Genomic DNA, 23,940 nt, shown 5'->3' on the forward strand with positions numbered 1-23,940 from the left:
GTGGGCATGTAGATGGGTGGAGTATTTAAGGAAAAGCAAGGAGGCCAATCTGGGCAGAGTACTGAGTGAAGAAGAGTGTGGTATGACATGAGGTCAAGGAGCTAGCCAGGGGTCTGCTCTTGTAAAGTCTTGAAGGCCAGAGTAAAGATGTGGATTATTCTAAATGAGTAGAGGGTTTGAACTGGAAAAGGCATGATCTAAGTCATATCTGAATAAGGTGACCTGGTATAGAGAAGGGACTTGGGAGTATAAAGAAGAGGAACAAGGAGACCAGTTAGGAGACTATCACAGTGCTCCAAATAAGAGATGTTTATGGCCTAGGTTAGGTTGAAGTTTGCAGCAAGTGAAAAGTGGTTGAATTCAGGTTGTGTTTTGAGGATGTAGCTATTACACATTAGATGTGATGTGAGGTATGAAGGAAATAGTAACAAGGAGACAAGTCGTTGATGATTATGTGTGCAACTGGGTGGTATCACTTAGAAAAAGGGGGCTGATGGGAGGAGCAGCTTTTGAGAGAATATCAGGACTTTGGTTTGTTATCTTAGATGCCCTGGTTTGATATCTTAGATGCCTTTAGGTATCTAAGTGTCTGGACGGTGCTCAGACTGTACTTTCTATCCAAAGGTATCCAAAGCCACTTTAGATGCAAAATGTTTAAAGTTGACCTTGCTGCTGCCAAAATAGTAGCCACTGTGGGCAGTCTGCAAGATGGTATCTTAGGTTTCTGAGGAAGAAATTAGAATACACAAAGGGGGAAATAAGTGTATAATTACATAATGTAGATTTCATATTTAAATTTATGGGAAAAGCAATAATTATTTGGCTTTTGGTTTTAAATGGAAATAGCCACTCATTGGGAAATAATTACTCTAATTTCAATTCATTTTACTTTAGATCATTCTGTGATGAAAACAGTTACCAGAAAAGTTCTCCAGATGGAAGGAGTGCCAAGTCAGAGGTATATAACATGTTTCAGTTCTCTTGGAAGAATTTCTCTTTAATGGTTTGTTTTTCTTTCTTTCTTAAAAGAAAATTATCAAGGTACTTTCTGCCATCTTAAAACTAAGTTTTTAGTCAAATCAAATGGCTTTTCTGTTTTTGAAAATGTTGTGTGATGATTTAATTTAGGTTCCCAGATAGGCAGATTGAAAACCTTTTAACTTTTTATTTTCTGGAACATATAATCGTTAGTCACAAATAGTCTTTTTTTATTTTTGGTGATAAGAATGAATAGCAGGAGCACCATTTGTGCAACCAAATCTAATATGAAACTGTTTCTTGTGAGTAAATTTGAATTTTGAAACAGCAAAACAATAAGGTTTAATATAAAGCAAAATAAATTTTTTATGTTTATGATCTGCCAATTTCCCAGGAAGAGTTTTGTGGTGAGTTGAGTTATATACCAGATACATTAAAATCACCAACGGACAACAGATCTTTTATTCAGGTGCCCTCTGAAAGTTTTAAAAATTTGTTGACTTCATATCACTAAACGGTCCACTTTAAAATGGTTAAAATGATAAATTTTCTGTTTTGTGTAGTTTACCACAATTTAAAAAAAATGTGTTGTTTGAAGATTTGTGGGTTTTATAAAGGTATTGTATTAGCATAAAAATGAAAAATGTAAAAGACCACCTCTAATCCCATTATCCTATCAAGCAATATTTACATTTTATTTTCTCTTCCTGCTGTCTATAAACATAATTCCACATAGCTTCAATATAATTTGCCATTCTTATCTTTTCACACTAAATTTAAATTCTATGATTCCTAGTTATACTTTTTAACATTGTATTCACAAGGTTTCATTGAGTTGGTCAATTTTTTAAATTGGTGAAAAATTGGAAATAGTGTATTAAATAAGTTGTTAAGAGTGTTTATGAAGTCAAAAAAAAGCTTATGATTGTCTGCCAATTGTTATTTCAAGAGAGTGATATTTTAAGAATCAAATAGTACATACAAAGAAGTTAAGATTTGTGATATCACACTAATTAGATATTATTATTAAAAATTTATATCATATGTAAAGCGTTCTTAAAATAGCTAAGTTGACTTTTGCTATGATATTCGAAATGGAAATATATATAAATAAAACATGTATATGTAAAACATATTAGGAATTCTGTAAAATTAGTACAGAATAATAGGGCATCATGGAATGAGAAGAAAACAGTCAAACATTTTTTTATCTTTAGCATGATTAAACAAAGTGGAAATGTAACTGAAGTATACAAGCTCATTGAGCTATTTTAAGAGTAATTTTATTTCTTGGGCTTTTTTTTGTGTGTTTGCCTCAGTTATTTGGAGACATAGAGGTAAGCCTAATCAGTATCTGGGTATATACCTAGATCCAGGTGAGTATAGGGGTGAAATAATGGTGTGAATTGTGTCACATTTATATTGTAATTATGTATGCCTAAAAAGAGATGGGAACTTTTATTAGAAATTTTTTTATCTCCTAACAAGAAAAGTGTAATTAAAAAAATTTTTAATACAAATGTATTTGCATTAGTTTCTGAAAGTAAAGGAAGGGTATACACATACAAACCACATGCATACAAACATTTTTTGATGGTAATTAAGTTAAAAAACACAATGAAATAGCACAAAATGAACTGAGCTCCTGTATTTTTTTAAGAGGCATGTAAATCACACAGGATCATGTGGTGATTGTCAATAAGCTACTCTCTATGAAATATTTGTCCTATATTACTGCATACACTCCATTTTACCCTGCATCCTAATGCTGCTAAAATATAGTAGAAAGCAGCAGCATAGCACAGGGAGATCAGTTTGGTGCTTTGCGGTAACCTAGAGGGGTGGGAGGGAGGCTCAAGAGGGAGGGGATATGGGGACATGTGTATGCATATGGCTGATTCGCTTTGTTGTGTAACAGAAACTAACACAGAATTGTGAAGCAATTATACTCCAATCAAGATCTATTAAAATAAATAAATAAAATAACATAAAATATAGTAGCTTTGAAGGATAAATATAACCATTTTAACCTATGATGTTTGTTTTCAGTAAATTCAAATTAAATATTTAAATGTGAATTTTAATATATGGCTTGTTCTAAGTAAAATATGAACACGTAGGTCTAGTTTTTGCAACCAAATGTTTCATATAAAGATACTTGCCTCTGTACCACTGAAATATAGGATAAGTCTCCACATTTCACTCTTTTATCCAGTGGGTTTCATTTGTTTTTTTGTGTGTTTTCTATATGAAATCAAAGGAGCAGTGAAGGTTGACAGGCTTATAGGAGGGTAACATTGACTCACCTACCCCCCAGCAACTTGCAGCCTTATAACTTGTATTGTTTTTACATAGAAAAATTCATCTTAAATTTAAATTTTGGCCTACTTTTGAAGATTCTGTTTGGCAGAAGTCATGGGTGTATCTGTGTTTCTGTGTCCTTGAGATTCAGAAATGCCAAAGGTGTTCTAAGATTCAGTAAACTTGAGTGTTTCTGCATGACACATAAAAGGTATCATACTTTGGGATTTTTTAAAAAAAATATTTTTCATTTCTGCACATCTCAATACTTTTGTTTTAGTTAAAATAACTTGTTACTGTAGAGAACTTGTATTTTTTAAAAATGCTGGCTTATGTAAAACCTTTGTACAAAACGATCCTCTTTTTAGTGGGCTTGGCATCATTGCCAAGTGCCTGTTTGATTCCTTTCAAAGCGTACACGTGTGACAGTTGCTCTGGAGACCTTTGGTGCATCTTGATTCCTTCTTTTCATGCTTTGTCAAACACAGGCTTGGCCACAAGGCAACCTGCAAGTAATGGAAGGAAACACTCTGCTGGTAAAGAATGTTAGGGTCCTGAACCTCTACCACCTGGTGTGTCTGGTTTCCGGCCATGGCTACTGCAGAACGTGCAAAAAGCAACAGGTAACCTGCTTGCATTCCCTGTCTTTTTCAGTCATTCAGAGTTCTTTATTTTGGAACTTCTATTATGTGGGTGCTCTCTGGTGCTTTCTATAGAGGAAAAACGGTAACTCACACATGGTTTCTGCCTAATGAGCCCTCTAAGGAAGAAAAACAAAAAGTAATTGGGAGTTTCAAGTTGTTTCTCAAGTGTCACAACAGAGGTAACCCCGTGGGAGTCTTGAGGAGACTAAAATTATCACCAATTGTGCATGTGAGAAAAGTTTCATTAAAGGCAGGTGTAGTTGAGCGAAGCCCTACAGCACAGAAGTAGGCATTTCGATATGTACGAATGGGAAAAAAGACATTGTAGGCATGGGAAATAGTTCAATGCAGAATGGATGAAAAATATGCATTAGACCAATTCTAAATCAACTGGCTTATTAACTCAGTAAATCAGATTTAGTGAGTCAAACTAGCTGTACCTGATTTCTTATCCAGGGGATAGCTGTTCGTAGTAATTTTTGTCACAGAACAGTAAATAAAATGGTTGAACTATAGCTTTAGGCTTGCTAAGTGAAATAGATTGCTCTAGATGATGTTCAGGTGACTTACTTGGTAGTATTCACGAAATTGGGGATTAACAATTGCTTAAGAAAACAAAGAGAATTGATTTTAAATAGTACTTGAAGTAGTTACTGTGTAAAATATCTGTTCAGTTGCTCATGTTAAATGGATGTTTATAATCCCCATTGGACAACTGACTAATTTTTTGCAAATGATAATGTGAATTGCTGTTGCATAAACTACAGTGTTGAATCTCCAGTCTCTGCACTTGAGTTTAACAGCTCTGTGGTTTCCTATCTTCTTCCTGAGACACTTAATCACAGGTCCATCCTCGTCACACAGGGTGGTAAATTAGAGAACGATGAATATCACCATTTAAAGAAGTGAGACTGAAATCTCAACCATCCTGAACATAGGAACTGAAGGGGTCTCTCAGCAGTTCAGAGAGTTAGTACTGAGCCAGTCGGCTGAATACTGTTCTGTTTTCTCCGTAGCAGAGCCCTCCAGGTCCTTGTTTTGAGCCTATTTATTTTTATACACAATTCTGTATGGATACCGTACATAATACTAAATAGTTGTATTAACTGGGTTTAACTGGTGATGTATTTACATGAAGATCTAACTTCGTTTTGTTGATATCTTTTTAGGGGCTTTCCATTCATCAAAGCTCGTGATGTATGTAATCAGTTGCTGGTGTTTAGCTGTCATATTTATGATATATAGGGCTTGAATTGGGAAAGGTGGACGGTCATTCTTCTTGCTTTTTAAACTGACTGAGCCTTACAAGAAGCATTTTCCTCTCAGAAATAAATCCATGTAAAACACGTTTGGTCGATCTCCCAATGCAACTGTGTAGTTGTGTGGATTTGGCACACAACTGGCAGCCTTGTGGTTATGTCTGTAAACAAGGAAGCCTGTTTTCCAGTCTGCAAATCAGCTGTTACCCAGTGAAACGAACTTGACTGCCATTTCTGACCCCTCACATGGAGCTGTCATACTCAAGAATGTTCACGTTTTCAGGAAACGTTGTTTGCAGGCTATATGTACAAATTCCTGATCTGAAAGCCAATATAAAGCAACATCTCCCAAACCTCTGCTCCCTCACCAAGGCCACACACATTCCCTCGCTTATGGCCTCATGGCAAGCTAATACTGTCAGTATCAGATTCTCCTTCCCAGTGGTACTGGGAGACTGCATAGTTGCTCTGTGAAAGGCACCACTGCTGAGGTTGAGAGAAGAGCATCTTGGGTGTCAGTCCTGCCCTCGTATGCCCAGAGAGAGGGGTATGCACCTCATTGTCCCGTTAGGGTATTCCTATGCTGCAGGGTTTGCTGCTTGTTGTCAAAATGATGTCCTAGTGACTTGTTTTCTGCGTGGTTATATAATCCCAGCACGCTTCTTTATGATCTGTAGACTTTTATGGGGTTGTGGCCAGATCCATTTAAAAATGTTTGGAAATGTCCTATTGAACAACATTGCAGTGGCAGTGAAGCTTGATGGGAGAATTGTATTACTGTTACCCTAGTTTTGGCTTAAGGGTGGTGAGAAGATGAAATTTTTGATGGGTCAGTTTTAGTTATGTATGTGTATGTGGTTTAGTTTTTTAAATTCTAATGTCTATTATTCACAGCTTAGATATGTTGACTTTCTGATTATTCATCAGTCCCTTAACTGATGTATTTTCCTATGAAAAACTACATTTTCTTCCAGACTGTTTTTGTCTGATGGTGAAGAATAAATTTTTCATTTGCAGTATAAAGTTGATCTGAGAAAAAATGTTTACCTTGGATCGTCACTTGGCTTCTGTGAAAGAAACTTAATAAAATAATATGGGCAATTCCCATTACTAATCCTAACCATGTACAACAGAGGTCTGTAGAGTAACATAGCAAAAATAAGTTCCTGTACTTTTACTTAGTCATTGCCTGTTTTAGACTAAGGAGCAGTGAGAGACATTTATAAATAATGATATCTCAGATCACTTTTGTTAAATGTCCTCTAATATTTGGATATTCTGTATCTGGCTTGTGTTATCTTTTATACAATCTTGTTTTCTTTCTTTGCGCTTTAACAACTCTGTCGTCTCCTATCTTCTTCTTGTGACACTCATGTCCATCAGAATTTCCTGTGACTTGTGACAGTAGAGAGTCCTTCCTCCTCAGAAATCAAAGAGGTCGATGATTCCTCAGAAAGTGTTCAGGAAGAGCCAGAGAAAATCCGTTTGAAACAAGAGCAGTGCAGGTACAAAGTTATCACTTTAAAGCTATAGAGAAGATTACTTTTCAAATGGAAGCCTGATTGCAACACTGCACAGCTTGTGTGAGGTTTCTGTTTTCCCCTCCCATCTGCATTGTATCCCCTTGAATGGTTCCTTAAGCTTAGACCAAGGTGAATGGTGGACATTTGAACTCTAAGAAATAAAAATCAAAACATGTCGTTAGTAATATATTTTCCTTTCCCTAGAACCTTAGTGTATTAGATTTAGGGAGAACCTTAGTGATCATAAGATAAGGAAATTGAGTTCTGAATGAATATAGTCAGCTGATTCAGTGCTCTTGTTTTACAGATGAGAAAATTGACAGTTCTAGTTGAACTCTCTTTTTATAAGAGGAAAATATGGCCTTATTTTAAATAAAAGTAAAGTTGAAAAATGTTTTGATGTTGATATTCTCCTTTCCTAAAATAAAAAATATCAAGAAGCTACATTATATTACCAAATAAACCTGACCTCTAATGTCATTCCATACTTTTGTTTGTATGGACAGAAAAGAAAAATTGATTTTCATAAGAAATTTTTGCACCTCAAAAATAATATATTTATTTTATTTCAACTTTACTGCAGAGCTGAACATTTCTAGTAAATAAAGGAACACCATTTGGGGGGGACCTTGTCTTTGTGCTACAAAGTCCATGTTTAATTTTTAAAAATTATTTAATATGATTTTCTTTTCATATGAAACATGAAACTTGACAGGTTTCAGAACTAATTATCCCATTATTGTAGGACTACGGGAATTACTCTTTGATTTTCAAAAGAGAAAGTTAGATTTTTGTTTTTTAATGAAAATTAATGATAATATAGAGAAATTTTAAGAAAAGAACTTAGAAAATTATGAAATGTTAGAGTAGGACAAATCTATAGTTCATGTAGTCTTACCCCCTTTTGTTTTATAAATGAGCACCTACAATTTGTAGCACGTAAGTGGTTTATTAGTAAATGGCAGAGTCTGACAAGACCCTAGAGCATCTAACCTGCATTCCTTGTCATTTTAGATGTGGTGTATTCATTTCCTTCACGAGTAGACCAGGAGATTGTATTTCTAAAAGCAATGATAGACACAGGGGAAGACCAAGAAGTTTAAACACTGGGATCACAGAATAGCAGATTCAGAATGCACTGAGAACCCTTTTAGCTCTTCTGCGTTTTGACAGGACACTACAATGATGGTATCAAAGTGTTTTAAGTATATAAGGCCACAACAATCAAGAGATTTCAACATAGTTTTGAAAGACGGAAGACAGGTGGGAGAGTGTGAAACTGAAGCAGTAGAACAGAGGAAAAGCATCACCTAGAATAGGCACAGGGACCACCTGCAACTGAGGAGGATTCTGACCCCACCTGCAGAAGTAGCCCCATGCTCAGGTGCGCATGTAGGAGAGAGGGTGGAGTTAGTTAAAAGTGTGACTGAAATAGGGGAGCTCATTGAAGGGTTGTGTTTGGAGGAGTGGACTCCCAGCCCCGCCCTCACACTCCTGAAATGAGATGATTTCATTTTGAAAACAGTGAAACTGGCGAGATCTAGGGCAGCTAGTGTGAGTTTTTACACCCTAGAAAATTGTGTTTGGGGGGGATCCTGTTACAGTTACTCCCCGCTTTTTCCTGCATAAGAAGCCAATCAATCGTTGACTTCAGGGAGCTTTCTGCACTCATTCTTAAATAGAAAATAACTGTCAGTTGCCTGATAGTTGAGTAAAGCTTACAACATTAGAGAGGGGGAAAAAGAGTGAAAACATATCCTAGTAGGACCAGGGACAACTTAGGGAACAAAATAATTTAAGAAAAAACCCGGGCTTCCCTGGTGGCGCAGTGGTTCAGAGTCCGCCTGCCGATGCAGGGGACACGGGTTCGTGCCCCGGTCCGGGAAGATCCCACATGCCGCGGAGTGGCTGGGCCCGTGAGCCATGGCTGCTGAGCCTGCGCGTCTGGAGCCTGTGCTCCGCAACGGGAGAGGCCACAACACTGAGAGGCCCGCGTACCGCAAAAAAAAAAAAAAAAAAGAAAAAACCCTAATTAGTATCCTGAGAGAGGTTTAAAAAGAGCTAGCAACTATAAAATAAGACTAGGGTGTTAATGAAAAAGAGAATGGTCCAAAAGCAAGAGAGGTCTCCTGGAAATGGAAATATGGTTGCTGAAATAAATTCAGTAGGAATTTAAAAAATTTCGCAGTATATAACAAAGAAACACACAATGGAAAATGTGATAGAAATATGTTAGAGAGGCTGCATCTGGGAGATCCCACATGTTACTATTAGAAACTCCAGACCCAGAAAAAAAATGGAGGGAAGCTGTCAAAGGGCAACAAAATTCCCCACAGCTGAAAGTAGACATCAGGTTTCAGATTGAAAATAGTTATGCAAGATGAGCAAGAATAGACTCATACCTAGGCACCCTTCATCATGAAACTTTAAAATACTGAAAAAATAAAATAGAATAAAATACTGAGATGATACATCCATTCCAGAGAGAAACCTACTGGTCACCTAAAAAAAAAAACTTAAGGGCTTCCCTGGTGGCGCAGTGGTTCAGAGTCCGCCTGCCGACGCAGGGGACACGGGTTCGTGCCCTGGTCCGGGAAGATACCACATGCCGCGCTGCAGCTGGGCCCGTGAGCCATGGCCACTGAGCCTGCGCATCCGGAGCCTGTGCTCTGCAACGGGAGAGGCCACAACAGTGAGAGGCCCGCATACCGCAAATAAAAAAAAAAAGTTAATATCTGACTTTATCATACTTGTCAACAGCACCATGGATCCTGGAAGGCATTAGAAAGATACCTCCAAAGTTTTTCAGGCACATAATTTTCACCCTAGGGGTTTGTATCCAGCCAAACTATCAGTCATAAGTGGAGGCTGAAGAAGATATTCTGTACACAAAGAAATTTGAAAATTTTACCTCCTGTGCTACACCTTAAGTTATTTATAAAAATAATCCAGCAAAATGAGGCAATAAACCAAGAAGGAAGGTAATAGGGGATTCAGTGCAGATTGCAGCTAGTCTAGGGTGGAGAGGCTTCTATTGATTGTCTGATTGAGAGCTTAGAAACACCTTGAGGCATATTGTACTTACTAGGTATTAGGCACTGTTGGAAGGGAGGAGGGGGAGGAAGAGGAGAAGGAACTTGAACTCCAGAGGAGAAAAGGCTATATGGACATAAACCTGAAGCAAACTAAACTATGGTTGATTTTTAACCTACTATTGGTGAGGAAGGGAAGAATCCACTTAAACTTGACACTATAGATGTCCCCCTTTTCAGTGACACACAGGGGGTAATGACCACCTATCTAATTTGTTGTCCAAACCAGAACTTGTCCAAACTCCTTAAACTTCAGTAGTGTAAGGAGGCGCTCTAATGCTGTGACATCAGGACAACAGGTATAAACTGGAACAGCCCAAGGCGGCTTGGGGTATGTGGTCACCCTGCACAAGGGCAGTGACACCTGCCCAGTATGGAACGAGGTATAGTCTATACACAGAGACACAGTACATCTGCAGTGGGCAATATTAATTTAATTGTAATAATGGCAATACTGTCTTGGTTTGCAGCTTTTATTGTCAACTTGCATGTAACCACAAATAACTAAAGTAAGCTCTACTTAGTGTGTATTAGTATTAACTTGGTATGTACTGAAATGTATTGTGTACTAGTACGTATTTAGTATATATTAGGCTCTAAGTGTTTCTGCATATATTAACTCATTGAATCCTCTGAATAGCCTTATGAGGTTGGTGCTAATATCATTCCTACTTTTGAGAACAGGAAGCTAAGACAGGGAAGGAGCTTGCCTTAGGCTGTGCCTAATTTAAGGTTGGATCGAGGCTTTGAGTTTAGGCTCTCTGCCTGTTCTCTTAAACCTTACTCCGTACTGACTCTCAAATAACAGAAGACTTAACTGCACATAGAATATAAATTTCAACTTTGACAACGTAAAAGCTAGGTTTGGAAGGTAGACAGGAGGTAGAAAAAAGGGAAGATGGTATGAATGTCCTCATTTTACAAAGCGTGACATTGAGAGAGTTTCTAGTTGATCAACAATGTAGGTTTTTAAGTGTATCACTACAAGTGAAAGAGATCATGAGCAGTGGAATAACTCATGATGACATAACTTTACTGAGCAGTGTGGATGTAGGAAAGAGTGTAGAGGAACTAAACCCTTACTTGTTAGTAACTCAGAAAGTGAACAGATAATGCCTCCGATTTAGTGAGAAAATAGTCATGTGAGAGTATTACTTGGAAATGGAGAAGAATTCAAAATGACAATAGTTGGACCTCCCTGGTGGCGCAGTGGTTAAGAAACTGCCTGTCAAGGCAGTGGACACGGGTTCGAGTCCTGGTCCGGGAAGATCCCACATGCCGCGGAGCAGCGAAGCCCGTGCGCCACAACTACGGAGCCTGCGCTCTAGAGCCTGCGAACCACAACTACTGATCCCACGTGCCACAACTACTGAAGCCCACGTGCCTAGATCCTGTGCTCCGTAACAAGACAAGCCACCACAATGAAGAGTAGCCCCCGCTCGCCGCAACCAGAGAAAGCCTGCATGCAGCAACGAAGACCCAACACAGCCAAAAATAAATAAATAATAATAAATAATAATAATAAAATAACAATAGTTGACGTAAACCTCATAAAAAAGGAAATCCATACAGCCAGTAAACACAGAAAAGTGTACGACTTCATTAAGTAATAAGAGAAAAGTGAGTCAAAACCAAGGAAACTACATGCCAATCAGATTGACAAATACATAAATAAAGTCTGGTAGTATCAGGTATTGTAGACCTGAAGTACTATGGGAATCTTCTACCCTGTTTATACTGGAGTATAAATCGACACAACTACTTTGGAAAGAATTTAGCACTCTCCATCAACTGAAGGTATATAAATAGCCTGTGAGCCAGCAGCCCTCACCCCCGCCCTGTGTAAATGCACCAGAATAACGGGTACAGCAGGATCCCTGTCTATGATTTGCATTAGCACAAACTGAAAACAAACCAAATGTCCATTAAGAGTCAAAAATTAAATAAATGATGTGTATTCGTACAGTGGGAAAACTATCCAGCAATAAAATTGAATGAACTAGAGCTACAGGCAGCAATGTGGATGAATTTTTTAAACCAATGTTGAGAGGAAGAAATAAGATAGAAAAGACTTCATATACTATGATCCTCTACATAAAGTTAGATGTTGACACAACTAAACTCTTTTGTTAGGGATGCATACAGGTTAAAGGAAATGATTGTCAAGAAGTGAGGATGGTGTTTAACTGGGAAGAGGGAAGGAGCTTGTGATAAGAAAAGGATATGGGGGGGGTTTTGCGATGCTGAAAAGTATCAATAGTTTCAGATTCGAGTACTGTTTATGTAAGTATACTCTTTTTATTTGTCACATTGACAGTTTTGTTCTGTGCACTTCTCAGTACACATACCGTATTTTACAATTAAAAACCTGCGTAAAGAATCGGTCGCTTCTTGAGTGCTGGATGTGGGAGTGGGTTGAGACCATTTCATTTTAAGCCCTTCACTACTGTTTGCATTTGCATGTTCATTCATTCAGCATTAATTGCACATATTCTATGTACCAAGCACTCTTCTAATTTTATATGTGTTTTAACTCATGTAATCCTCACAAGAGCTCTGTCATATGGGAGCTTATCTCCATTTTATAGATGAGGAAGTTGAGGTCTAGAGTTATAGAACTTGTCCAAGGTTATATAGCTAATGGGTAGTGCCAGGCCCATTGGCCTCAGAGAATCTGAATTTTTACAATATAATCTAAAAGAGAAATTTAATGACTAATTATAAGCAAAAAAAATGCACATTAAAGAAGATGACAAGTTTTCATCTGTCCAGATAGAGAAAAACACACAGTCTGTCTTTCACTCACGTACATCTTGTATTGGCAGGGATTTTCCTTATTAAGCAATTATTTATTGACCGTCTGCGTTGTGCTAGGTACAGGTGCTGGGGATAAACACTTAATAAAATACACCCCCTATCTTCAAATAACTTGCACTCTAAGTGAGGAAGGGAGCCAACAGTTATAGTAGAGGTTATATACCAAGTGATACATCGCTGATGGCAGTGTAAAATCTCAGAAATCTTTTGGAAAGAAGTTTGGAGATTGGTACCTCAGAGCCTTAAAAATGTTCATTTGCTTTGATCTCAAACTCATTTTTATGGATTTATTGTAAGAACGTTATTCTCAATATGGAAAAAAGCCTTCATGCATAAAAACGGTTATTTTGTCTGATAATATTGAAAAGTTGGAAAGAATTTAAACGTGTAAAATGCTTAACCAGTAAACCCACTCAGTGGAATATTTTGTAGTCCACACAAAAAAATCAAGGTTATGAATCCCCTGATTCTATGAGAAATGATTGATTTCAATGTTAAATGGAGAAAAGTTGAACATAAAATTTGATATCCAATATGATGGGAGCTTTGTCCCAGAAAAATCACCCTAGCCGGTGTACAGAAGGGAGGAAGGAGAGCAGATGACAGGAAGGAAAATTATTCCAAAGCCTTATCATTAGTCTTGTTTAAGTAATAGAATATCAAGCAATTTTACTTTCTAACTTTTTTGGTTCCATATTTCCATGTAAGGGACATGAATTCTGAATACTTTGTAGGAGGAGGGTACACTTTTTCACGAAAATTTAACACTGTGTTCTAATTCCCTCCATTAGAGGGAGAAACTATTCCATGTAATTGCACTTTGATGTGCTATTTAGAACCAGTCAGGAATTTTAGTCTACTTTCCTCTGACCGTGGTGAGGGTTTTTTGTTTGTTTGCTTATTTGTTTAGAATTTCTTTGAAATCAGTTTTAGAAGATTGATTAAACCATTATAGTAAAAGTAGAGGAATTTTGCCATTTTTTCCCCTTTTTCCCCATTGAAAACTTGACTGGCTTTAGTAATGAAACATGAAAGAATTTGAAGTTCTTAGACTCTCAATTTTTCAAACATGTTCTGAATATAAAAATATATGTTCATTGAGCAAATGTTTGAAAACAATGAACAAGTTCTTGAATGAAGTAAAAGCCACCTCTGCATGTACACACACCTAATCTGCTCTTTTGTCTTAAAAATGTATCAGAAATATTTTGCCATGTCACTAAATACTCTTCTACATCAGAGAATTTGATTAAGCTTATGCATCATCTCCCAGGAAAAACGCACAGATATATTTTGAATGTAGAACTCCTGAAGCCCATTCATTAACTCTGGTTGAGACCTCTTGTCATTCTTTTCTTAGTGGCTTCATAGCACATTCCTTCAGACGGTGAGCTGTTTTTATTTAAACCAGTCCCAATTTGGAGGCTCTTAGCTTTCTTCTAGGGTTTGGTTATAAACAATCTTATGACATCATGTTGGTAGATACATCTTTGCCCACATCTTTGATTTTCTTAGGGTAAACTCCTGATGTAGGATTGTTGTTAGGTACCAAGAGCTACTCTCCAGAAAGTGATACCAGTTGCTCTCCCAATGATGGCATATAATAGAGTTCCTCATTCTTTAAGTGATTGTTCAAAGCAGTTGAAAGGTATAAATATACCGTACTGCTTTCATAAGTATAGGAATTCTGATTGTTTATCGCTGCATAAGAAACCACCCTGAAACAGTGGCCTAAAACAATCACAGTCGTTTATTTTGTTCATGAACCTGGAGGTTGAGTAGGATATTGATTCTTTTACTACACTCTTACTGACTGAGAACAATACCTATTTGACTAGCTCACAGTTCTGCAGGTCAGAAGTCCAGGCACAGCATGACTGGGTTCCTGCTCAGATACACACGGGAACATGTGAGTTCCCTCCTGAGAGTGTTAAAGCACATGAAATTTAAGTGTAAGACATTGAGCCCCAAAAGTTGGATGTTCACCATAGTTTGTGTGGGTCACAGAGCTGAAATCAAGATGTCAGTCTGGCTGTGTTAGCATCCAGAGGGTCTGGGAAAGAATGCCTCCAGGCTTTTTCGGCTTGTTGGCATAATTCAGATTCTGCAGTTGCAGGACAGAGGTCCCCATTTCCTTGCTGGCTGTCAGTCGGGGGACAGTCTCACCTCCTAAAGGCCTCTCACTTGCCTTCCCTGGCACAGCATTGGACTTCTTCAGAGCCGGCAATGGAGAGTCTCCCTCTTGTCCCTTTTGTACTTCAATTCAGGAAGAGTTCAGGTCCTTTTCATGGGGTGCCTGAGTAGGTCCCATCCACCTAGAATAATCTCCCTATCTTAAAAAAAATCAACTGATTTTGAACCTTAATTCCGTCTGCAAAATCCCTTCACTGCAGCACCTAGATTTAGAGTTTGGATAAGTGGAAGGTTTGTGTACTTCAGTAAGTAGGAGTGTTAGGGGCTCTGTTAGAATTCTGCCTATTGCAAGCAGTGTCCCCACTTCAAGGACCAAAGTGTTTTAGTTCCTAAAACTCCTAAGAGAGTTTATCAGTGTTCATTTTATTTTATTGGCCTTGGTGGATGGGAAGACTACCACCTCCGTGAGCAGGAATGGCAGCCAGCTTCGTGGCTCTGCTACTTAGTGGTGTGACCTTGGCTGTGCTGCTCTACGTACTCTACTTCTCTGCCTCTGTTTCCCTCATCTGTAAAATAACGTGGAGTTAGTGACTGTTCTTTCCTCTTACTTTTTTTTTATAAATTTATTTTATTTATCTATTTTTGGCTGCCCTGGGTGTTTGATACTGCTCAGGGCTTTCTCTACTTGCATCGAGCGGGGGATACTCTTCGTAGTGGTGTGTGGGCTTCTCATTGCGGTGGTTTCTCTTGTTGCGGAGCACGGGTTCTAGGCGCGCAGGCTTCAGTAGTTCTGGTACGCGGGCTCAGTAGTTGTGACTCGGGGGCTCTAGAGCGTAGGCTCAGTAGTCGTGGCACATGGGCTTAGTTGCTCCGAGGCACGTGGGATCTCTCCGGACCAAGGCTCGAACCCGTGTCCCCTGCACTGGCAGGCGGATTCTTAACCACTGCACCAACAGGGAAGCCCCCTCTTAGGGTTTTGATGATTAGATTTATTTAATGCCCAGAGAACTCCAGGAACAGTGCTTGACTGTAAATTGCTTTAAAAGTGATTACTTTTGGGGCTTTCCTGGTGGCGCAGTGGTTGAGAGTCTGCCTGGCTGCCGATGCAGGGGACATGGGTTTGTGCCCCGGTCCGGGGAAGATCCCACATGCTGCGGAGTGGCTGGGCCCGTGAGCCATGGCCGCTGAGCCTGCGCATCCGGAGCCTGTGCTTCGCAACGGGAGAGGCCACAACAGTGAGAGGCCTGCGTACCGCAAAAAAAAAAAAAAAAAAAAAAAAAAGTGATTACTTCTTAAAACACTGCTTTTGAGTCTGCAATTATGCAATTTTGGTATGTTAAGCATGTTCATTAATAGGACTTCCTACTATAAAGAGACCCACAAATAAAAATAGAACTTTTCTTTCTTGGTCTTAACTATTTATTTCTGATTTGCTATGTTATACGCATATGCCTTTTATGGTGGGCTGCCACAAATTTATGCTGGAAAAAGTGGAATTTAAATAAATCTTTACTATGTTAATTTGATAGATTTTGATCATTCATTTCACTAGCATGGTATGATATCACCAGCAGCAGACTAAAATCTGAGTTCACTTCTGGCTCTGCCCCTAAAACCTGACGAGGCCTATAGCTGGAAAGGCTTTTGGATATTATACTATGAATTAGTTATAACATTTACTCTGTTTGTTTAGGAAAAACTGGAGGAGTGCCTAAAGCAGTTAAAGCAGGAAAGAGTAATAAGACTTAAGGCTGATAAATGAGTCAATGAAGTAAACAATTTCTTATACTTTTCGGAGTGTTTTGGTTTTATTTCAATTTGATTTTAAGCCATATACACATAGTTTGTAAACTTTAAAACTGTAATATGTTGCAAATTGGTTGTATCATATGGACTTTTGCATTTGCTGGTATTTAGTGATCATATGATCTATATTCCAGAAAGCATGTTTTTAAAAATGTGAAAATCTCATTTTGTGTGTGTGTGTGTGTGTGTGTGTGCTTTCTTACGACATTAGCTTATTTTCTGTTCATGATTCTTTGATTCAAGAAAGCACTTTTTGTGCATATACTGTATATACAGTAGCATAAAAGACACGATGAGACTCTCCCTGCAATGAATTAGGAAAGTGAATGATTTAAATAAATTTAAGATATTGGAAAACTTCTAAGAATGCAATGAAAGATAAAAATATATACTCTAAGAATTACATTAGGTAATGTGCATGAAAGCAGGGCATAATCTAAAAAGTTCTATCTAAATATACTTTATCAGAGGTTGAGCATAGGGAGGAATTTTTCAAAGTTCATCCACTGGATTGGCGGACACTCATTCAATAAATGGTGAGCACCTGCTTATATAAGGCAAAAGGGGCATCATGAACGTAACAGCCTTTCTGAGAAATACTGGAGTTGAGCTTATAGGGGGGTTTAAGTGCATAGGTGATGAGCGGAAGGGGAAGAATGCACACGAGTGAATATTTTGAAGGAGCCAAAGAAAATATTGGTGATCGTACATTTAATAAATTGGGTTGGGTATGATTTAGGCCTTTTTTTTTTCTTTTTTTGCGGTACGCGGGCCTCTCACTTTTGTGGCCTCTCCCGTTGCAGAGCACAGGCTCCAGACGCGCAGACCCCGTGGCCATGGCTCACGGGCCCATCCGCTCCACGGCATGTGGGATCCTCCAGGACTGGGGCACGGACCCGTGTCCCCTGCATCGGCAGGCGGACTCTCAAGCACTGCGCTACCGAGGAAGTCCGATTTAGACTTTTTAACGTAAGCATTAGATATTTTGCTCACTAAAGTTAATTGTTAACATTCAGCAGAGTTGTAATATGTTTTGTTCCAATCAGATTCTATAATTCACTTTCTAATTTAAGGGAAACTTAAAGCAGGTAATTTTCTAATGTGGAATGAGGCTCCATTATGAATTGAACCAGTTAGAAATGTGATCTTTTGTGAAAGATCATTAATAAAACGATAACTTTGGTTTATTTATATACCACCTAAGCGTTATATAGGAAACTTTGTTGGGTGCCTATGGGTTTTGGTTATTATGTGATATGGTCTCTGTCTTTACTGGTGGAGAGTTAGGTTAATTACAGATTAATTACATTTTGAGTGTTTTAGCTTTGTTCCTTGAAGCTAGACAACACTACTTTTGACGACAATGAGAAAAGGTCATGTCAGACATTTTCAGTCTTCTTTTATAGCTGGAACATGAAAATGCCCAGTTAAGAAATACAACTTTCTGGGCTTCCCTGGTGGCGCAGTGGTTGAGAGTCCGCCTGCCGATGCAAGGGACATGGGTTCGTGCCCCGGTCTGGGAAGATCCCACATGCCGCGGAGCGGCTGGGCCCGTGAGCCATGGCCGCTGAGCCTGCGCGTCTGGAGCCTGTGCTCCGCAACGGGAGAGGCCACAACAGTGAGAGGCCCGCGTACCGCAAAAAAAAAAAAAAAAAAAAAAAAAAAAAAAAAAAAAAAAAAAGAAATACAACTTTCTCTTTGTCTGAAGCCCTTCATGCCCACTCATTGACAAGCATGATCCTGGATGATGAAGGTGTTTGGGGCAGCACTGAGAATTCTTTTCAGAAGTTCCATGCTTTCCTGGTTTTCCTTAAAGATGCTGGGTTAGTTCATTTCTCTTCATGGCATTCTTCTCTTTGCAACTCTAATGGTAGTTTGCTGAGGAACTGGAGCAATTTTCATCACTTACGTGGCCATATTTAGCCAAATTTAGTGTAATTATAGGTAATATAGTTGACGTTTTAACATGAGGAATTAAATTTTTTAAGAAATGCAAATAGGGGAGCCTGCTTTGGTAGAGTGGGGAGCCCATTATAAAAGAGTAACCTGTAGACAGAGTAATTAGTAGGTACAGTTTTTTCTAAAGACTAAATTGAAGGCAGTTTTCATTGAAAATATTCGGGAATGGATAAGAATTTTCCTCTCTTTCATTTATTTTGCTTGTTTGATAAGTTTGAATTAAAGTTATTTTTGTCTTAGACATAAAAATTATTATTAATCTGCAGGGAAGATATAGGTCAGTGGTTCTCAACTGCGAGCAATTTTGCTGAAAGAGGGAAGTGGAGATTGATAGTTGATGGAGTGGTGTTTTGTTAGTGAATGAATTGGCGTTGGTGTTGGGAAGGAAGGAACAAACACATTCTTGGAAACTGGAGGAAAGGTGGTAAAGAAGTGTGGGAATGGAGGTGTGACAGGCAGTGGATGGGGTGCATGGTACATGTTGAAGCTGCTACTGAGACAGTGCGATGTCTCCTAGAGGATGAATCTGGAAGGGGCTGAGAAGTTGGGGGAGAGAGAGGCTTGTAGTCTGGAGTAGAATGTTGGCTTTTAAGATTTTAGAAGTATTATGATTGTAGCTCTAAGGAAATCTTAATTGCTCTTCTGTGATTATAATAACCTTTGTCTTTTCTCCTTTCCTCCTCTGGTCCAGGCTTGGGCAGCTGGCCACAATGGCTGGTATAGATCAGTCAGATTTTCATTTACTAGGTCGTCCCCAGATGAATTCTACTGTTAGTAGTCCACCTAAAGAAGAAAAGAAGGCACTTGAAGAAGAAAAATCAGAATCAAAGCAGAGTGCCCCAGGACCAATGCAAAATCTCCAAGTAAGTGGAGAGGACAGCACTTAATGATTCTAAGAGTGATTAGCAAAAAGGAAATGACCAAATCACAGAGAAAATAATAATGGTCAGTCTCTAATAGTTCACATGCTCGCGAGCTAGAAGACTCTGGAGTCCTCTCCAAATCTGAGATTAGTAAATGTGGGCCCATTTCATGATACTGTATTGTTGTACATAAGAAAACTGGAAGTTCTTTAGAAAATGTAGGAGTTACAGCAAACTCTCCTTAATGAAGAAAGAAAACATTACAGAAAATATTCCAAATTTTAAATTGTATAAATGTCTGTTCTATTCATATTTTATCTAGGTTTCTATTTGTATGCAGTTAGCTTACAATGAAGGAACACTAATGAAGGTACACGTACTGATATAATTTTTATAATAAGTAATCTTGACATAGCTGATACGTAAGATCTTATACTGACTCACCTGGTCATGGGAATGGGAGGGAAAACCTGTGAGCTTTTCCTCCAGCCTCACTTGGTGTCCCCTTTGCCCAGCTCAGCCAATCTCAGACTGGTCTTGTGAACTGACAGCTTGAGAACACAGTCTGGCCACAAACTATACACTGTTTACTTGTGCCTGGAGGATAGCAAAGAAATTAATTTTCTTACAGAGTAGGGTTTCATTTTAGTGAGGGAAAGGAAATGGGTAATAACTACCCCAATCACCAAAGTCTGAAAATGTAGCAGACATAGCCTTGGATATAGATAGCTAGGTTAAGCTGAGAATCACTTGGCAAGATATAATTAGAAAAAAACTGGCTCTGAAATCTTCTGAATAATCAATTGACTATGTTAATAATAAGATCACAGAGTAACATTGAAGTTTTGAACTCTACTTTTTAATGGTTGGCTTTGTTCATCACTGAATTTTTGTCTTGTCTTTTGTCTTTCCCTCCAGTTTCAGAAAATTACAGGTGATGCTGGGATTCCTTTGCCTGTTGACTCCTTCCATGTCCCAGTCTCTACTCAGGAGGCCTTAGAAACTTCCAAAGACAACCTGGGGGTCATAGTCCCAGAGCAGCGGCAGGAGTCTTTTGAAGATTTCAATGCTAGAACGTGTTCTTCTTCAGCAGACGTCATTTCTGCAACTGGAAGTCAAAGAAAAGAAGAGGAATTACCTAGAAATAGCAGGTCTTCTTCAGAGAAAATGACCAAAGCATAATATACCAAAAACGACTCTGCTAAGAAACCACCTGGGAAGGACCTGCATTCCTGCTCTGACTCACCTGTAAAGCAGAAAAGCAAAGGAATTGGGCAAAATAATTCTTTGCTTACTGAACCAATTAGAAGTGAGTCTTCGAAAAAACACATTTCTGTTAAGAAATTTCTGTACAATAGTGACTGTTTCATCAAAGACAACTAAAAGTAAACTCAGTCTACTAGAACATTCTGAAAGTGAGACTCTTGGATCTGATTGTGAATTTCCAGAAAGCATCCATATTCCATCACGCCTAACATAGGTCTAAATCTTTTAAAATTATGTTTTTGCCTTCAAATTTTAATAAATTACTTATGTTTTTACTATAGCATATGGTGTTTTGAAATACTTGACTGGAAGCCATTAGAGAAAGATTTATCTATACTTTTTTATTATAATGAAAGTTTTGGTGTATTTTTCCTTGTGACAGTTTGCACCATTCATTCAGCTGGTGTTTACTGAGGGCTTCATATGTACAGTACTTTGCTGGGTGCTATTGCTTTCAGCAGTGAACAAAATAAAGCCTTTACTCTCCTGGAACTAACACTCTGTGGTGGGAGAATACGTAAACAACAAAACAGGGTAAGGGGTAAAAAGAGATGGGAATAATAAATGAAATCGTTTTACCATTTGGTTAACTGTCAAACTATTATAAATCATATGGCCAGAAGCCATGGACATATTTTAATTCACAATAACCAGAGAGCATCAAACATTTACCAAAGCACTTAACCGTGTTTATGGATTACAGCAACACTATGAGGTAGGGAAATATTACCATCCCAATTTTATAGATGAGGAGTCTGAGGAGACATTATGTGAGTTGCCCAGAATTACACAGCTGTAACCAAGTGGGAAGCTGGGATGTGACCAGAACCCATGCTCTTTTTTTTTTTTAATGTATGGAGTTTATTATGTTTCATTTGTTTCTGATTTATGTGATTTTTTAAAAGATCTTTTTTGCTGTCGACTACTTTTAAAGTCTTTATGCAATTTGTTGCAGTATTGCTTTTGTCTTATGTTTTGGATTTTTGGCCGCAAGGCATGTGGGATCTTAGCTCCCCGACCAGGAATTGAACCCTCACCCCCTCCATTGGAAGGCGAAGTCATAACCACTGGACCACCAGGGAAGTCCCCCTTATGTGATGATTTTTATGGCAGTTTTTTTAAATTGTATTTTTTATTGACATATAGTAGAATTACAGTGTTGTGTTAATTACTGCTGCACAGGAAAGTGACTCAGTTATACATTTATATACATTCTTTTTCATATTCTTTTCCATTAAGGTTTATCACAGGATATTGAATATAGTTCCCTGTTCTATACAGTAGGACCTTTTGGTGTTTTTTTTAATACATCCACTTTTTAAAAATAAATGTATTTATTTATATTATTTTTGGCTGCGTTGGGTCTTTGTTGCTACACGCGGGCTTTCTGTAGTTGCAGTGAGCAGGGGCTACTCTTATTTGTGGTGTGCAGGCTTCTCATTGGTGGCTTCTCTTGTTGCAGAGCACGGGCTCTAGGTGCATGGACTTCAGTAGTTGTGGCTCACAGGCTTCAGTAGTTGTGACTCGCAGGCTGTAGAGCGCAGGCTCAGTAGTTGTGGCACACAGGCTTAGCTGTTCCGCGGCATGTGGGATCTTCCTGGACCAGGGCTCGAACCCATGTCCCTTGCGTTGGCACGCATATTCTTATTCACTGCACCACCAGGGAAGTCCCGTGTGGGACCTTTTTGTTTATCCATCCTGTATATATACCACTTTGCATCTGCTAATCCTAAACTCCCAATCCTACCCTCTCCCACCCCCTCCCCCTTGGCAACCACCAGTCTATTCTCTATTTCCTTGATTGTGCTTCAGTTTCACAGATAGGCAGAACCCAGGCTCTTAATCACTTTGTTATTCTGTTTCCTTGTTGTTAAGAAGGGTTTAAGGAAGGCACTGAGAGAGAAGCCAGTGAGCACTGGCAGTGCAAAACAGTGGGGCTGTCAGAGAACACACCTGTCTCCTTCCCCCATCTGAGCAGAATTTTTAAACAGCAGAGTATGTAAGAGTATGTGATGACACATCTCTGGATTAAATTATGTCTCCCTGGTAAAATATGCACAGATAAGTCTTTAGTTCAGTCAGACTGAAAGGTGAGATCAGAGAAAAGCTGGAGTGTCAGATTTCTTCTCAAAGGTCCTGCCTGATTGTTACTAAGAGGACTACTAGAGTACTAGTTAGTTCATTAGTCATGGATTGTGTGTTAGAGGAGTGAAACAATGAGCAAGATGTAGTGTTGGCCCTTTAGCAGTGGAGTGAGAGGGGAAGACGCACAGCAGATGTCTCATCCTGCACGTGACATGCTATGACGGGCATATTCAGGGCGTTTAGTCATCGTTTGTGGAAGAAGAGGGGGAGCTGTGAGGCAAAGAAAAGTCATCGAAAGAGGCAGTCCCTAAGCTAAGTCTTAAAGGACTCGTGAGAAACTGGTGAGTCAGCCGGTGAAAGGCAAGGATACTCAAGGCAGAGTGGACAGCAGAAGTCCAGAGCCGTGAGTGTGCGAGGGGTGTGTTACGGAGCCACAGGCACAGGCTCTGGAGGATCAGCGCAGTGTCCCCAGGCAGCGGCAAGTGCCCCTAAAGGAGGCAGCGAGGAGGAGGAGAGCGGGTCTTAACCATCCATGTGCGTGGAGCTGGTTTCCTCAGAAAATAGCTAAGAATGGAAAGGAAAAGTTCAGGTGGCATTTTAGACCACTGACATCAGTATGGATGAGGAATCTGAAGAAGCCTGGAGATAATTATGCCCCACTCTTCTGAGGAGCAGTGTTTTTTATTTTCGAGGGGGACTTTCATGCTGCCACCTCCTCTCCTGTCCCTACTGAAAGGTTTATAGGTCGGCAGAAGGGAGAACCTGGCTTAAGTGAAGTTGAGGAGGTTTCTTTACTGTACAGCTTCTTGGGGCTGCTGTAGGCTAATGTGCATTCTGGATCGTCACAGCAGGCATATGGTACACAGCCACCCGCAAATCTATTTGTCTGTAGAGTCCTCTTTTCATAGAAGTGTCTACCAACTGGTTCCACCAAACAGCAATTTGGTAACTTCTAGACCAGGTAATAGAAAGGGGTCTGAAATAAGGTATATATGAAGGGAGGAAATAAGTTCTAATTTTATTTAGGAAATTACAAGCAAGACTTGATCTTGGGAAGTAAGGAAGAAGTAGGAGGCGGAGGCTGAACCCCCATCCGTGTGACTAAGGTTGGGTGGTGGTATCATTGAGTTTGGAAATAGGGGATAAATAACTGAATTGGGGAAAAGACTTTAGTTCTGGACATGTAGAATTTGAAAGCACCTGTAGAATTCAGG

At 39.0% G+C, this 23,940-nt stretch overlaps 1 pseudogene across 1 annotated transcript in view; it reads left to right on the plus strand.

Moving 5' to 3' along the window:
* Positions 1-20,921, plus strand: part of LOC307065555 (centrosomal protein of 78 kDa-like) — a 39,039-nt pseudogene extending 18,118 nt beyond the window's left edge. The window contains exons 8-13 of the transcript in view: positions 6,566-6,687; positions 16,441-16,544; positions 18,236-18,376; positions 19,204-19,375; positions 19,698-19,745; positions 20,294-20,921. The product of the transcript in view is annotated as a centrosomal protein of 78 kDa-like (transcript). The remainder of the gene's footprint in view (positions 1-6,565; positions 6,688-16,440; positions 16,545-18,235; positions 18,377-19,203; positions 19,376-19,697; positions 19,746-20,293) is intronic.
* Positions 20,922-23,940: the final 3,019 nt, after the last annotated feature.

This window comes from Hyperoodon ampullatus (genome assembly GCF_949752795.1).
Source record: "Hyperoodon ampullatus genome assembly, chromosome: 2".
Classification (NCBI taxonomy): domain Eukaryota; kingdom Metazoa; phylum Chordata; class Mammalia; order Artiodactyla; family Ziphiidae; genus Hyperoodon; species Hyperoodon ampullatus.